This window comes from Arachis ipaensis, chromosome B06, assembly GCF_000816755.2.
Source record: "Arachis ipaensis cultivar K30076 chromosome B06, Araip1.1, whole genome shotgun sequence".
NCBI classification, from domain to species: Eukaryota; Viridiplantae; Streptophyta; class Magnoliopsida; order Fabales; family Fabaceae; genus Arachis; species Arachis ipaensis.
The window spans coordinates 98,818,791-98,825,194 of NC_029790.2; positions in this window are offsets into that span (position 1 = coordinate 98,818,791).

The window sequence follows — 6,404 nt, forward strand, 5'->3', positions numbered from 1 at the left end:
GGATAATAATAATTATAACTTATTTCAAATTCAATAAATCAAACCTTGCCTTAGTTATCTTTAATAAAAATAATTTCTGAAATTAAGGCTACAGAAATACTGAATTTGAAATTAGCTCATGATAGCTCTCTTTTAAAAGCTCTGGGTCTTACAACCACAAAGCGGTCTACATGATGTTCAACGTAGTCATTGGACGACAGTTAGAGTATATTCTCTTGGATATCTAATACACGGACCGAGTCCGTGAGATTAGTATCTTCGTGGTATAGGCTAGAATTATTGGCAGCATTTCTGGGATCCGGAAAGTCTAAACCTTGTCTGTGGTATTCCGAGTAGGATCCGGGAAGGGATGACTGTGACAAGCTTCAAAACTGTGAATGTTGGGCGCAGTGACAGTGTGCAAAAGGATCAATGGATCCTATTCCGATGCTAGCAGGAACCAACAGATAATTAGCCATGCGGTAGCTGTACCTGGTATTTTTCATCCGAAACGAGAAATTCGACATTTGATTAGCCATGCAGAAACCGTAGAGGACCATTTTCACTGAGAGGATCTTACAGCTTGCCATGGAAGGAAGTAACGCATGGTTGGAAGAAGGCAATAGGAAAGCAGAGGTTCAGAAGCAACAAAGCATCTCCAGACGCTTATCTGAAATTCCCACCAGTGAATTACATAAGTAACTCTATCTTATTTTATGTTTTATTTATATTTTAATTATCAAAATCTCATAACCAATTGAATCCGCCTGACTGAGATTTACAAGATGATCATAGCTTGCTTCAAGCTGACAATCTCCGTGGGATCGACCCTTACTCACGTAAGGTTTATTACTTGGACAACCCAGTGCACTTGCTGGTTAGTTGTGCGGAGTTGTGAAAAGTGTGAATCACAATTTCCGTCCACCAAGTTTTTGGCGCCGTTGCCAGGGATTGTTCAAGTTTGGACAACTGACGGTTCATCTTGTTGCTTAGATTAGGTAATTTTATTTTATGTTTAAGCTTTTTAATTTTCTTTTCGAAATAAAATTTACAAAAAAATATATAGTTTTCGAAAAATTCAAAAAAATTATTTAAATATGTTCTTCAGAATTTTTAAGAACGAATTCTAGAGTTTCATAAGATATGTTGAAGCCTGGCTGGCTATTTAGCCATATCTAATCTTTTGGACTGAGGTTTCCACTTATCTTTGCAAGAGCCTTTTGGTTCCGATCAATTTGGCTGTTGTATGTAATGCTCTGCTAAAGCTTGGATGGCTATTTGGCCATGTCTAAATCTTTTGGACCGAAGCTTTCACTTAAAGCTTGGCTGGCCATTGGCCATGTCTAATTCTTTTGGACCGAAACTTTAGACTAACATTGCATGATTCCTGGAATTCTTATTAAAAATTTTGTATCCCTTTATTTTCTTTTTCCAAAATAATTTTTGAAAGAAATTACAAAAAATTTTAATAAAATCATAAAAAAAACCAAAAATATTTTGTGTTTCTTGTTTGAGTCTTGTGTCAACTTTTAAGTTTGGTGTCAATTGCATCTTTTTAATTTTCTAAATTTTTGAAAATTTATGCATGTGTTCTTTCTTGATCTTCAAGTTGTTCTTGATGATTTTCTTTGTTTGATCTTTGATTTTTATTGTTTTGTGTCTTGTTTTTCTTATGCATTTTCGAGTTCATAGTGTCCAAAGTTTAAAAATTTTTAAAAATATGTTCTTGATGTTCATCATGATCTTCAAAGTGTTCATGGTGTTCATCTTGACATTCAAGGTGTTCTTGCATGCATTAGTTGTTTTTATTTTAATTTCTTATATCTTGTGTTTGTTAGGTATTTTTCTCTCTCCTCATTAAAAATTCAAAAATAAAAAATAATATCTTCCCCTTATTTTACTAATAAATTTCAAAATTTTGAGTTGATTTGGTCAAAAATTTTTAAAATTTAGTTGTTTCTTATTAGTCAAGTCAAAATTTCAATTTAAAAATTTTTATCTTTTCAAATATTTTTCAAAAATCAAATCTTTTTCATTTTTCTTCTAAATATTATCGAAAATTTCAAAATTAATTTTCAAAATCTTTTTCTTATTTTTATTTCATATTTTCGAAATTAATGCTAACAATTAATGTTTTGAGTCAAAAAGTTTCAAGTTGTTACTTGCCTATTAAGAAATGTTCAATCCTTAAATTCTAGAATCATATCTTTTAGTCTCTTGTTAGTCAAGTAATCAACTATAATTTCCTTTTCAAATCTTTTTTTCCAATCATATCTTTTTCAAAACTTAATTTTAAATCTTTTTCTAACTTCTTATCTTTTCAAAATTGATTTTCAAATCTTTTTCAATTAACTACTTGACTTTTTGATTGTTTTACTATTTCTTATCTTTTTCAAAATCACCTAACTACTTAATTTTCGAAAATAACTAACCTTTTTTTTCAAAATTCTTTTTAATTAACTAATTGTTTTAAGTTTTAGTTTTATTTTATTTCTTTTAATATTTTTGAATACTAACCAATAATTAAAATAAAAATAAAAATATCTTTCTTTTCTTTTAATTAACTTTCGAATTTCCTTCCTCCCTCATCTCTTTCTATTTATTTATTTGATTACTAACACTTCTCTTCTTCTTATAATTCGAACCCTCTCCCTCTCTCTGTGTTCGAATTCTTCTTCTCCCTTCTTCATTCTATTTCTTCTATTCTTCTACTCACATAAAGGAATATCTATACTATGACATAGAGGATTCCTATTCTTTTCTGTTCTCTTCTTTTTCATATGAGCAAGAGCAAGGATAAGAACATTCTTGTTGAAGCTGATCCTGAACCTGAAAGAAATCTGAAGAGGAAGCTAAGAGAAGCTAAAGCACAACACTCTAGAGAGGACCTAACAGAAATTTTCGAAAAAGAAGGAGACATGGCAGCCGAAAATAACAACAATGGTAGAGATGCAAGGAAGATGCATGGTGACTTTACTGCACCCACTTCTGACTTCTATGGAAGAAGCATCTCAATTCCTGCAATTAGAGCAAACAACTTTGAGCTTAAGCCTCAATTAGTTTCTCTAATGTAGCAGAATTATAAGTTTTATGGACTTCCATTGGAAGATCCTCATCAGTTTTTAGCTGAATTCTTGTAAATCTGTGACACTGTTAAGACCAATGGGGTTAATCCTGAGGTCTACAGACTTATGCTTTTTCCCTTTGCTGTAAAAGACAGAGCTAGGACATGGTTGGACTCACAACCTAAAGAAAGCCTAAACTCTTTGGAAAAGTTGGTCAATGCTTTCTTGGCCAAATTCTTTCCACCTCAAAAATTGAGCAAGCTTAGAGTGGAAGTCCAAACCTTCAGACAGAAGGAAGGTGAATCCCTCTATGAAGCTTGGGAAAGATACAAGCAATTGATCAGAAGGTGTCCTTTTGACATGCTTTCAGAATGGAGCATTTTATGTATATTCTATGATGGTCTGTCTGAATTATCCAAGATGTCATTGGACCACTCTGCTGGTGGATCTCTTCATCTGAAGAAGACGCCTGCAGAAGCCCAGGAACTCATTGAGATGGTTGTAAATAACCAGTTCATGTATACTTCTGAAAGAAATCCTATGAATAATGGGTCAACTCAGAAGAAAGGAGTTCTTGAGATTGATACTCTGAATGCCATATTGGATCAGAATAAAATATTGACTCAGCACGTCAATATGATCTCTCAGAGTCTGACTGGAATGCAAGCTGCATCCGGCAGTACTAAAGAAGCTTCCTCTGAAGAAGAAGCTTATGACCCTGAGAATCCTGCAATGGAAGAGGTGAATTACATGGGAGAATTCTCTGGAAACACCTATAATCCTTCATGGAGAAATCATCCTAATTTCTCATGGAAGGATCAGCAGAAGCCTAATCAAGGCCTCAATAATAATAATGGTGGGAGAAATAGGTTTAGCAATAGCAAACCTTTTCCATCATCTTCTGAGCAACAGACAGAGAATTCTAAGCAGAGCCTCTCTGACTTAGCAACCATAATCTCTGATCTAAGTAAGACCACTCACAGTTTCATGACTGAAACAAGGTCCTCCATTAGAAATTTGGAGACACAAGTGGGTCAGCTGAGTAAAAGAGTTATTGAAATCCCTCCTAGTACTCTCCCAAGCAATACAGAAGAGAATCGAAAAAGAGAGTGCAAGGCCATCAACACGTCCAACATGGCCGAACCTGTAGAGGAGGGAAAGGCAGTGATTTCCACTGAGGAAGACCTCAATAGACGTCCACTGGCCACTAAGGAGTTCCCTATTGAGGAACCAAAGGAATCTGAGGCTCATACAGAGACCATAGAGATTCCACTGAACTTACTGTTGCCATTCATGAGCTCTGATGAGTATTCTTCCTTTGAAGAGGATGAAGATATTATTGAAGAGCAAGTTGCTCAGTATCTATGAGCAATCATAAAGCTGAATGCCAAGTTATTTGGTAATGAGACTTGGGAGGATGAACCTCCATTTCTCATCAATGAACTGAATAACTTGGTTCAACAGAAATTACCTCAGAAGAAATCAGATCCCGAAAAGTTCTTAATACCTTGCATCATAGGCACCATGACCTTTAAGAAGGCTCTGTGTGACTTTGGTTCAAGTATAAACCTCATGCCACTCTCTGTAATGGAGAAACTGGGGATCTTTGAGGTACAAGCTGTAAGAATCTCACTAGAGATGGCAGACAATTCAAGGAAACAGGCTTATGGACTTGTAGAGGATGTCTTAGTGAAGGTTGAAGGCTTTTACGTCCCTGCTGACTTCATAATCCTAGACACTAGGAAGGATGAGGATGAATCCATCATCCTTGGAAGACCCTTCCTAGCCACAGCAAGAGCTATGATTGATGTGGACTGACGTGGCAGAAATTGGCGAGTTAAGAAATTATTATAAGAGATACATTGCAAGTACAGTTCTTAACCAACCGAAAATCCAATTATCAATTTAGAAGGGTTGTCACAAAATTAAAATTAAAATCAAAATACTTGGAGTATGAATCCCAAGTCGTCTCCCAACGAGTTTCAGAAAGATGTGCTATTTTATAAATCAGATGTTTTCAAAAGTGGTTTGAGTTGATAAACAAGAATTTAAATTAGAAAAATTATGTAATTTTAAATAAAAGCCTTGACTGGGAGTAGATTAGTTGGAAGCCCTATTCTTGTTGGAGTACTCTAAAGATCAATTGATAATTGAAGGTTATTCTGCTTAGTTACCCTTTACTAAGTAGAGGGAAGTCAAGCAAGTCGGAAAGCTATTTCTAGTCACAAGTCCTAATCCTCTCCCTTGGGAAGGACTAGTGTCAATAACTAGAGGGCGATCTAACAATAAATCCAATTACAATTTTTCTCTTGAGTAACCCAACTCAAGGGCTCCTTTCAATCATCTCCCAATCAAATTATGGAACTACTCGCTCATTATGAATGTAAATTTCACAAAATAAGGAAGAGAAATACTGAAAGACATAAAAAATAATAATCAAAAGGATCAATTAAAATAAAAATAATTCTTGTATAAATAAATTCTAGAAATAATCCAAGAGTAACTCTGAGTAAATAAGGAACATGAAAGAGTAAGTGACTAGTAAGGAAACAAACTAGAATGACGAAGTCTTGACGGAGGTAATAACTCTTCTTAATGTTCTAATCCAAAAAGCAATAAAATCAAATCCTAAGAACTATGAATGTGTAGAGAGAAAACCTAGAGGAGAGGTAAAATCAGATCTAAAACAAAAACTAGATGGAATGAATGTTGTCCTTTGGTCTCTGCATGTTCTCTGGCTCTAATATGCTTTTCTAGGCCGAAAACTGGGTCGAAACAGGGCCCAAAATCGCCCCCAGCAAATTCTACAGATTCTGCAGATCGCACATGTCACTCAATCGCGTCATCCAGGTGTTCGCGTCATCCAGCGTTTTGCCTATCCACGCGTGCACGTCGTCCACGCCTTCGCGTCACTGGTGCAGTTTCCAATCCGCGCGGTCGCGTGAGCCATGCGTCCGCGTCACTGTAATTTCCTCTATATCGCGCTTTCGCGTGAGCCATGCGCCCGCATCACTTCTCGTTGGTCATCTCCTTAATTTCTTGTGTTCCTTCCATTTTTTTGCAAGCTTCCTTTCCAATCTCCAAGTCATTCATGCCCTATAGAGCTTGAAATACTTAACACACATATCACAGCATCGAATGGAATAAAGGAGAATTAAAATACAAAGTTAAAAGTCTCTAGGAAGCAAGTTTTTAATCATAAAGTATTTTTAGGAAGGAATTATAAATGCATGCTTATTTAATGAATAAGTGGGTAAAGATTTGATAAAACCACACAATTAAACACAATATAAACAATAAAATAATGGTTTATCAACCTCCCCACACTTAGATATTAGCATGTCCTCATGCTTAGTTGAA